Below are 10,326 nucleotides of genomic sequence, written 5' to 3'. Positions count from 1 at the left end.
GAGAACAAGGGAGGGGCAGAGAGAGAGGGAGACACAGAATCTGAAGCAGGCTCCAGGCTCTGAGCTGTCAGCACAGAGCCCAACGCAGGGCTTGAACTCACTTTGCTGAAGTGGGATGTTTAACGGACTATGCCACCCAGACACCCCAGGGTGCTTGCTCTTTAAAAAAGAAACAGAAAGAGCAAAATACAATTTAAAAAATATTAATACATAGTAATAATTGCTAATACTTACTGAGAATTTATTAGTGCCGGTCACTGTTGTAAGTAGTTAACTCATATTATCTCCTTGAATCCTCAAAACCACTTCATGAGGTGGTATGAATCCCATTTAATGACGAGGAAACTTAGGTACTCGTTCCAGTTCATAGATAAAAAATAGTGTATACACACTAAACAATGATACATTTTGCAAAGATACAGATCAATTCAGGGATAGTATCAAAAGATTCAGAGTTGCCTTTTGGGAGGCAGTGGGGAGGGTAGGAAGTAGGGTGGGAGAAGAATGGGAAGAGAGCACCTAGAATATGGCTGGGAAACAAAGAGGCGCTGGGCAGGACCTGACAGATTAACTCAACCCTCTGCCCAAAAGGAAAAGAAAACAAACAAAGTAGGTAAACAACGAATCTCCAAACTGACCCAGCAGGAAAGAGACACGCTGTCTGCGTTTGAGGGAGGCAAAGAGGGGGGGAGAGACACTAAGAACAGAAATGTAGCAGAATTGAGTTAAAAAGTAGCAAGACCAGAGGCTATGGTTCGGAGAGAAACTCCACTCAGAGGTCTGGGGCCCTGGCCGGACCCGGAGGTGTCCCCACTCTGCCCCCTGAACGAGTCCCTGGAAACATTGTATTCAGAACCCACCTCTGTATCAGGCACTCACCTGCTCCACCCTGTCCCGGCAACATCACAGTCACCAAGTGTCCAATGCCAAGACCCCTGAGCTGCCTAGTTTCATACAAATACCTAAGGCTTGTCCACACAACCAGAGAAAATTCCTATGAAACAGGGTGGGGATGAGGGCAGTGGGGATGGAAACACCTCCAGGAAGAAGTTTTCTTTTACTTTCGATAACTCCACTTTCTACCTCCCCAGGGGATTCACTTCCTGTCCTCTGCATTCAGAATTTATTAGCGAATTCAGCAAAGCTTTAAAAAAATCACAAAGGACAAGAGCAGCATCTGGTATTCAGCAAGCAAAAAAAAAAATTCCTCAACAGAAAGAGCTAAAAAATAAACTTGATTCCTAAAGCAAGTGGACAGAGATGACTCACTGGAACAAGAAATGTTTCTTAAAGGAACAGATGCCCCACTTCCAACTATTCAGAAAAGGGACGGGGACAATGTGTCACTATATAAACTAACTGGTTAGTGAGAGGGGCAGAATATGCCACCCCAAAATATATCACTTTGCATATGGATTGTTTTTAATTAGAGTTTATTAAGAAATAATCAGTGCAAAAAAGACACTTTGACCCTCCTTTTCCCCCTGAAAGCAGGATATAAATCTTCCCTGTTAAAGATACCCTCCCTGTATCAGGAGGTAGAGAGATATCCTTACTACCAGGGATAGGGAATTTAGAGCTGAGAAGATTGAATAAGCAAACCTTGTTATTTCCTCACCAATTTACCACTCCAAGCCTGAACTTCTTTCTCTTGTCAATTTTTCACAAATTTATTGTTTGTCTACAAGGTATAAAAGCTACCTGCTTTGGTCATTTCTTCGAGTCTGATATTTCTATGATCTCCCCCATAGGTATGAAGTTAAATTTGTTCTTCTCTTGTTACTCTGTCTTATGTCAATTTAATTATTAGACCAGCCAAAGAAACTAGAAGGGAAAAAGGGAAAAGTTTCCTGGCTACTGCACCTAGAAGCTGGACATGTATTATTGGAAAGCATTTACATTGACTACATTTAGTATTAGTAACCCCTGTAATTTCCAAAGATGGGTCTAAGACTGCCTGAGGCAAGTAAAATGCCATTCTCCTTCTAAAGAAGTCCAGAGAGAGGAATTGTCCCTCTGTTCTCAAATCTCAGTGCTGAAGCCATGGACCAACCATGAGTTCATATGGCTCTTTGAGGGTCAAAGCCAGCCTCTAGCTGAACTGTGAAATCCTGCACAAGGGGTTCTGGCCCAGTGCTGAGTAGGGATAACAACACTGTTTGCTCCGTGGCCATGCTCTGAGGTTGAGTAATAACCAGTGCCCCTTCCATCACTAAGCCCGAGTAGTGGTAACACGGAGATTTGTCCCTCAGGACTCCGAGCCTCAAGGCCCCCCCAGCTTTTCCTCACCCTCTATGTCCTCCCCGTCCTCTGCCTCTGTTTCCTGTTTGAATTTTTTTAAGGGCTTTCTTCACTTTTGCAAAATCTTGTGCATTTTAGAACCAAAACACTGGCAAATTTAATGCAATACCTATATGTTGTACCCTTTACAAGAATTATCTCCAATTTTCATTACAATGGAGGGGATTCTTCTCCCATGAGGCTCAAATGGATACATAGATTCAAACTCAACCCTGTTGTAGCAAACACAAGGATTTTTCCACTGTAACATACTAGTCTGCCTTCCCTAGCCCTTAGAATTTGAAATGAACAATGTAGATGGAAGAGCAATAAATTTAAACTAAGACAGAGTCATCTACGCACAAAGGTCAGAAAGTCTTTGAGCTCTCAGTCAACTAAGAAAAACGAGTTGTCCTAATGGCAAAGGCTAACATTCATCAAACATTTTGTGCATGCCAGGCATAGTCACCTGACTTATTTTACCTTCTGAACAATTCTCAAAAGCGGATGCTATTTTTTGCTCCCATTTTATGGATGAGGAAACTGAGGCTTGGATGGGTTGAAAGACTTGGCCAAGTGCATTCAACTAGTGAGTGATGGAATGAGGTCTTTTAATCTCTTAGACCCTGAGCAGTTAAGGTCTTAGCAGTCATTGTCTAAACATCAATACACAACCATAGTTCTCAGCTTGACTAATCTGAGAATTAACTGGGGAGGTTTAAAAATATACCAATCTTCAGATCCCAGCTTTGGAATTCCTAACTGAGCAGAATCACAAGAGATAAAACAGATCAAGCACTTAAGAGTTCAACAGTTGTCAATAAACATTTGCTACCATTGTTTCTTAAGTTCACACCATCTGTATGATGGATATGAATTATTAGACAGATAGTACAGATAAGGAAAGAATTCAATATCAGCTGACAAATGGCTGGGTCAAAGCACAAACCCAGGAATGTCTCACTTGAGCGTTTGGGCTCATCCTCCACCCCACTCCCTCTGTCTGCAACCAGACATTTCTGACTGTCAGAAATGGATGAGTCACTGGAGAAATCCAGGGAGCTCTGCTGAGAATGAATGAAGAGATCTCACTGTCATTTGTAAAGTTTTTATCCTAGGGTCTCCCAGTCTTAGCTCTTGCTAAAAAGAAAGATGAATAAGTAACAAGTGAAATGTGAACCTCAAGCTGAATTAACTCTTACTGTGATCTACAAGGATCATTATTAATTCACATGCTTTACCCAGTTTCTTGCTTCCATCTTGAGATATATGTGTGTGTGATTATTTGTATCAAAATGAGTAATGTACATGGTCCTTTGTCCTAGGGAAGCCTGGGACATGTTGGAACATCGGAAATGTTGCAGCTGCAGCAGGGCTTCGGGGAACCAGCCCCCACCTAGTGCAGGGTAAGGACAGCCTGGCTTGCCAAGTGCTTTCCATCTTCCTGAACCTCAGCCCCCACCTGAAGGCCTACTCCAGACTCATGTCTACTAATCTGCTAACAGCAAATTTGGATCTGTACATCTCTTTAAGAAAGGCTAGAAGGATTAAACATCCTTTCAAGTCACTGAAGCACACCCTTGCCATTAATCTTGAACCAGAGGACATTAGTCAAAGACAAATATTGACCATGAAACAAAAATCCCTGGAACGTGCATATTCTTTTGTTTGTAGCCTCTTTATTAAAAAGTTGTATATAACTGACCCACAGTCCAGGTGGTCTAGTTTCTGGATTCTATTGGACACCTCTTGGCCCTTTTTATTATTTTTTTTTTTATGTTTTATTTACTTTTGAAAGACAAAGAAACACAGAGTGCGAACAAAGGAGGAACAGCTCCAGGCTCTGAGCTGTCAGCATAGAGCCCAATGCGGGCTCAAAGCCACGAACCCCTGAGATCATGACCTGAGGCAAAGTCCAAGGTTTAACTGACTGAGGCACCCAGGCACCCCACCTCTTATCCTTTTTTGGTTCTGTCAACTTTGGCTCTGGCCCTAGACTCCTTTCAGGGAGTGGTAAAAGAAAGGAAAAGAGATTATATTCCAGTCAATTTATTTCATTCCCTATTGGTTCTTGGAAAGAGAGATTCAACTATTTATTTAAAAGTTTCTAACCACTGGGATTTTAAGTCCTTTGATTTTTGTTTCATTATTGAGATGATTAGATAGTCATGGGCAGATAGAAGGGTTTATAGTCACTGATTTCAATATGTATATTCTGCAACTTGCTGGTTACCAATACCTTCCCCCTCTACTCTCTGAAAGAAACTGCTGCAGACCGGAATACATGCCACTGATCTAGAAAGGGGGAAACTGAGGTCATCGGTGGGCTCTGGATACCAACATTTATGTCATCAACCTAACTTTTTCTATATTTTCTTGAAGACCTGAGCACAGACAAGGTGAGGGTCTTCCACGTTCTTCCTTCCTTAGATGCCCATGCCCAAGAAATGAAGCACCTCAAACCCTACAGACAAGTGTCAAGAATCATTTTTTAAAAATTTTTATTATAGTAAAATATGCATAACATAAAAATTACCATCCTAATCTTTTTTAAGTGTATAGTTCAGTAGCATTAAGTACATTCACATAGCTGTACAACCTTCACCACAATCCAAGAGCCACTTTAATGATATAATAATATATTCTTTAGGCACAATACAGCTTCCTTTCAATTTCAATTTCAATTTCTTTTAAGTTAAAGCATTTCTCTTGCTTTATCTCATTTGATCCTAGTCGGTAACCACAGTTTTTAGTCTAAGGGAGGCAGAGCAGGTGTTTCGAAAACATTTAGGAAACTGAAGCTCTCAGAAGGATGCAGTTGGTTGAGCTGGGGCTATAGCTCCTGCATCTACATACAGCACTAGTGACCACTTTTGAAAAAAGATGGGTGAGGGGCGCCTGGGTGGCTTAGTCGGTTAAGCGTCCGACTTTCGCTTAGGTCATGATCTCGCGGTTCGTGGGTTCGAGCCCCGCGTCGGGCTCTGTGCTGACTGCCAGCTCGGAGCCTGGAGCCTGTTTCAGAGTCTGTGACTCCCTCTCTCTCTGACTCTCCCCTGTTCACGCTGTCTCTCTCTCTCCTAGAAATAAAAAAAAAATAAAAAAATAAAAAAAACTATTTAAAAAAAAAAAAAGAAAAAAGATGGGTGAATTGTTCTCCAAAACAGATATTTTCTCTATTTTAAAAGAAGTCATTCCTCACTTTCTGCAAAGGACATTCATTTTATTTGTTCCAAGATATAAGTATTTCAAGAACATCTATAAGAGTAACAATTACAAGGCATTCATATTTTTTAATGGGCAATGATTTTTTTCTCTCAAAACAATTAGTAAAAATAGACACATCCTCAGTAGGATAGCTACTGTGCAAGCTCTAGGTGAGACTGCCAAGGAGGCAAAATGTGTGTTCGGTATCTTTCCCCACACAGGACACTATTTCTTTCACCAGAAGTATAGTCTCAGGCTCACAGTCCATAGCCTGTTCCTACCGAATCCTGCTCTCAACAGACATTCAACCAAAATGATAACTCATTGTTATATCAGGAGGGTTAATGTAGTTCTTATCTATCTTTCTTGGGATATTCTATACAAAACCAAAAGTAAACATATATTTACATTAACTTTAATTTGTGCATAGATGATTTGCATATTTGTATAAACATTTGTATGTTCTAATTTTTCATCTAAATCCATCTTGTAGCTCTTTTCACATCAGTACTTATGAACTACCTCAATCCTGTTTTACCACTCCGTGCATCTAGGCTAAAGTTTAATACTGCTTGGGACAATGTGCATTTAAGTAAGAGTTCTTAAGAACTCTGAAGCCCACTTGGACTTCTTAGAACAAGAATGCTGAAGAGTAAAATTGCCGTGCTGACCCTGAAACTGACCCTGTGAGCTGTGGCTATTTGATTCACTCACAATCAGTGACAGTTAGTGAACAAAAGAGGTCTTCTGCCACTAGGATTCAACATGTTATTTTTTCTTTCAGACTTTTTCTTTTAAAGTATTCAGAAGAAGATTAAATGAAAGAGTCCTGATAATAGTCATTCTAAGTAACATATTAGAGGTATTGATAAAATTCGTATTCACTCATTATTAAATAAACATTGGTTAAACACCCAGTGATGGTTAATTGTGTTACAAAAGAAAAAGATCATGAGTAGACATAGAAGCTAGGTTCTAAAATGGATTCTTTTGTAATTTACCATATTGTTTTACAAACTTCCAGTTTCTGAGAGAATGAATACCTCCCAATTCACACAACATATAGGAGATCAGAATATGCCACCCCAAAATATGCCAGTTTGGCATAAGGATTATTTTGAGTTAGAGGCAAATGAGAATCAACAGATAAAGAAAGAAGCCTCTGGAGTATCCTTTATCTGACTAAAAGTAGAAACTTTTGAGAAATGAAAACTGCCATGATTCCCTCTCCCAGGGAATTTTTATGACCAAGAAAAAGAAGGAAGGTTGGCACCAACTTAGTTTGCCCCATAGAGTTACCTTCCTGCAGTTTGCTGCATTAGAAGCCTAAAAGCCTTTGTCTTTGTCTTATCACTTCTGTACATATTATACTTTGCTGAACTGCTATGAAAGTCCAAGTTTTTTTAATTTTTTTTTTTAATGTTTTATTTATTTCTAGGAGAGAGAGAGACAGCATGAGCAGGGGAGGGTCAGAGAGAGAGGGAGTCACAGACTGAAACAGGCTCCAGGCTCTGAGCTGGCAGTCAGCACAGAGCCCGACGCGGGGCTCAAACCCACGAACCGCGAGATCATGACCTAAGCGAAAGTCGGTCGCTTAACCGACTAAGCCACCCAGGCGCCCCTGAAAGTCCAAGTTTTAACCTCCTTTTTGAGTTACCCATCACAGAGATTTCTCCCACTTGATGTGCTGTGATGCATTAATAAATCAATTTTCTTCTTTTTCATCTGTCTTTTAATGGTCTAATTTTCAGGGACTCAGACAGAGAACCTGGGGGGGATAAAGGGGAAAAGTTTTTCCCTCTCTACAGTCAAGAATGATCCCAACAACAGAGCGGAGGAGATGCAAAGTATCATGGCCAGGTCTGTTGTTTTTCCATCTTGTTTCTCTTTTTCTTTGTGCAAGGGCAGTAAATGAAATTTTCCTGATGGCTCAGACTTTAGCAAAATATCCACAAGTAGGGATGGTTGTCTCTCCAAATAGAGGATATGCTAGACACATCCTCATAGTAAAAATAAAAGACAATGTATGAGTCATGTCTTTTATTTTGTACTTTTGATGCTTTGACATTTTGAGGCCTTGCTGATCCTGGAGAGACTGTCCTTCCCAGAGCTAGTTAATTCCTAGAGAGAGCAAACAAGTTGACTGTAAGCATGTCTTTCATATGCAAATCAATTAATCCAGACTCAATATCCCCAACCACCTCTTTTATGAGATCTCTTACTCCAGGCCACTATTCCCCTGCCCTAATCACTGTAGGCCAGTTGCCAAATGACTAGGGACAGCCCCTTACATTTCAGGGCTCACTGAAATTATGCAGACAAATTCATCCTAAACCTAATTATTCTATCTCACCCATTCCTTTCCAAAGAAATCACAATAACAGCTTTTGCCTCCATTTCCCCCTAACTCCCTCTGCCTCCTGACCAAGATGGTGCTTTTCCATATGGACCCAAATGGTGTGCCACTTCTCTTGAGATCCATGAATATAAACTCTTTCCTCAAAACAGTCATTTCCAAATCTGCATGTTTTACCATACCGTATTAAAACAAATTGCAGGTACTCTTAAAACAGATAGCCACACTGTTTGTTGTTTTTTTTCTTGACATTTTCAATCTCATTCTGTACAGTCTACAGGAGCAGAAGATGAGTTCCTTGAGAGAGAATCAGAGCAGAAGGTGTGAAAATTAGCAAAAGGGAACCTCATTTTGAATGGAGTCAAGGTGTGCCTGGGTGACTCAGTTTGGTTAAGTATTCAACTTTGGCTCAGGTCATAATCTCACGGTTCATGGATATGAACCCCACGTCAGGCTCTGTGCTGACAGCTTAGAGCCTGGAGCCTGCTTCAGATTCTGTGTCTCCTCCTTTCTCTGCCCCTCCCCACTCATGCTCTGTGTCTCAAAAAGATGAATAAATGTTAAAAAAAATTTTTTTAATCTCATGAGACTTAGGAATCTTAAAAAAAACAGAACAAAACAATGGAGTCAGAAGGTTGGAAGGAAGAGCTCTCACCCTTTACCACATGTTGTTAATTACAAATCCAACAAGAAGAGAAACTCTTGCACATGGATATTACTTTACTACCCTAGCAGGAGAAAGGAAGGCTTTCCTCCTTCCCCAGCAACAGCCCAGCCAATGAGAGACTGTCACAACTCAGCCAATGAGAAACCACTGTACTCTTAACCCCCAGTTTACTCAAATGGGTTCTTTGTTTATAAAAGCCCTCCCAACTTCCCCCCTTTCCTTCATAAAAGAGTGTTTCTCTCCTTTGTTCTGCAGACTTGACTATGGTTTTGCTGTACCTTGCTTATTCTGGATTGCAATTCTCTGCTATTATTGAATAAACTCATCTTTTGCTAGTAAAATAACTGGCAGCTTTGTTTATAAGGTTAACAAAGGACAACTGAAGTGTGGGTGAGAGGGGGTCCAGTGGGAGAGAAAGGACTTGTACTTGTCCAAGTGAGTGCCTTAGTGAGGAGAGAGATGGGGGGAAATACTTGGTGTAAAGTTAATGTGATGTTATGATTCATAATAAATATATAGTTTGGTCTTCATTCTCTGTTCCTGGTTCACAGCACCCAAAACATTTAGAAGATAAGAGTGATTAGAGCTTCTTTTGTTATAATATTTGGTCTTTTTTCATCTGTTCTGAAATTGCTTCAGAGCCATAAAGGTGAAATGGGTGTCTTGTTATTCATAACAAGCCCTTTCAACCACAACTGAGTTTAGTTAAAGAGGTGGCTTTGGAAATCCCCTAAGAATGGAGTTGCTGGTTGACAGGGGAACCAACCATGAATAGAGAGTCGGAGTTGGAGTCCCATCTCTTGACCTCTGGGGAGGAGTGAGAGGTTGAAGTTTGAATCAATCACCAAAAGCCAATAATATAATCATTCATACCTATATAATGGACCCTCCATGAAAACCCAAATAAGAAGTGGTTTGAAGAACTGCCAGATTAGTGAAGATGCACCCATATGTCAGGCCCTAAATTCCATGGAGACAGAAGTTCTGGTGTTTAATACCCTCCTTGACCTCACCTTGTGTATCTGTTTATCTGGTGTTCATGTATTTCCTTCAATATCCTCTGTAATAAACCAGCAATCTGGTCATTAAAATGTTTCTCTGAGTTTTGTAAGCCATTCTAACAAGTCAGTTGAGCCTAAAGAAGGGATTGTGAGAACCCTGACTTTATAACCAGACAGAAATACAGGTAACAACCTGAACTTGTTATTGGCATCTGAAGTGTGGGATAGGAGGAGCAGTCTTGTGGGACTGAGCCCTTAACCTGTGGAATCTGACCCTATCTCCAGGTAGGTAGTGTTAGAATTGAGTTAAATTTGAGGAACATCCAATCAGTATCCACAGAAAGCAGAACCAATGGCTTGGTGGTGTGGGGAACCACAACAGAGTTAAGAAACTGTCCACAAACCAACCTTGCTCTGACACAATTGCACCTTCAGGGGGGTTCCCCAAAATGCCCTCAGGTTTGATCATTGTGTTGTGCCCAAATCGCGAGTCCCCAGAGACCACCAAGGAGCCGACGCTGATGCAAATACATAAAGGTGTTTATTACAAGCTCGAGCAGGGGCTCACCTGTCAACTGGCACAGCGGCAGCAGGGTGAAGCCCCGAACAATAGCGAGCAGGGTTTTTATGGGGTAAGGATCAGGGGTGTTACAATGCACACATTGTACGCATAGCATCATCACATAAGCACCAAGCATAATTGTACAGCACCCATGGAAACAGTTTTGACCATTCGGTATCTGTGAGGTGTTCGTTACTTTTGGCGGGACCCAATCATGACCTTTGAGAATCCTTTGAAAATGACCAATTATGAGGTG

Source organism: Crocuta crocuta, unplaced genomic scaffold (genome assembly GCF_008692635.1).
Source record: "Crocuta crocuta isolate KB4526 unplaced genomic scaffold, BGI_CrCroc_1.0 scaffold159, whole genome shotgun sequence".
NCBI classification, from domain to species: Eukaryota; Metazoa; Chordata; class Mammalia; order Carnivora; family Hyaenidae; genus Crocuta; species Crocuta crocuta.
This window is presented reverse-complemented; position numbering follows the sequence as displayed.